Genomic DNA, 481 nt, shown 5'->3' with positions numbered 1-481 from the left:
CGCAGCGGGGCACAGCTGTGTTGGTGATCAGTCACGCTGGGGACAGGGGGCAGGCTGCCGCGCGCCCCACTACTCCCAGGGAGACCAACATCCTTCGCTCGCACAGGCGCTACAGCGCAGCACACAGCTCCGGGACGGGGAAGGTGGCAGCTCCCCAGGCTGCTGGCACTCCTGCCAGTGGTGGCGCTGCCCAATGCTGAGAGCGGAAATTTAAACAGGGCTTTAAAACCAGAGCACCCAACCTCAGTGCACAGTCCAGCACTCGCTGGGCTCCGCCCTGTGGCACCAGCGAGCTTCCAGTCACGACAGAAAGTGCTCAGGAAGAGGCTGAACTTGTGCGAGGAGGAAGGAAGGAAGGAGCAGCTTCAGCCTGGCCGGAGGCGAACTGCGCCCAGGGGCAGCTCTCAGGCCCGGCCCTGCCCACACCCGCAGCCCAGGACACCATCCGGGAGCCCACCGGCGACATGCCCCAGCGCATTGG

General features: G+C 65.7%; 1 protein-coding gene across 1 annotated transcript in view; it reads right to left on the bottom strand.

Annotated features, from left to right (window-relative positions):
• AARS (alanyl-tRNA synthetase) overlaps positions 1 to 481 on the bottom strand; it is a gene marked incomplete at its 3' end in the record, with an annotated part of 15305 nt that overhangs the window by 1349 nt on the left and 13475 nt on the right.

This window comes from Buceros rhinoceros, unplaced genomic scaffold (assembly GCF_000710305.1).
Source record: "Buceros rhinoceros silvestris isolate BGI_N320 unplaced genomic scaffold, ASM71030v1 scaffold22338, whole genome shotgun sequence".
Lineage (NCBI taxonomy): Eukaryota > Metazoa > Chordata > Aves > Bucerotiformes > Bucerotidae > Buceros > Buceros rhinoceros.
Note: the sequence above shows the minus strand (reverse complement) of the source record. Positions and strands in the feature narration are given on the sequence as shown.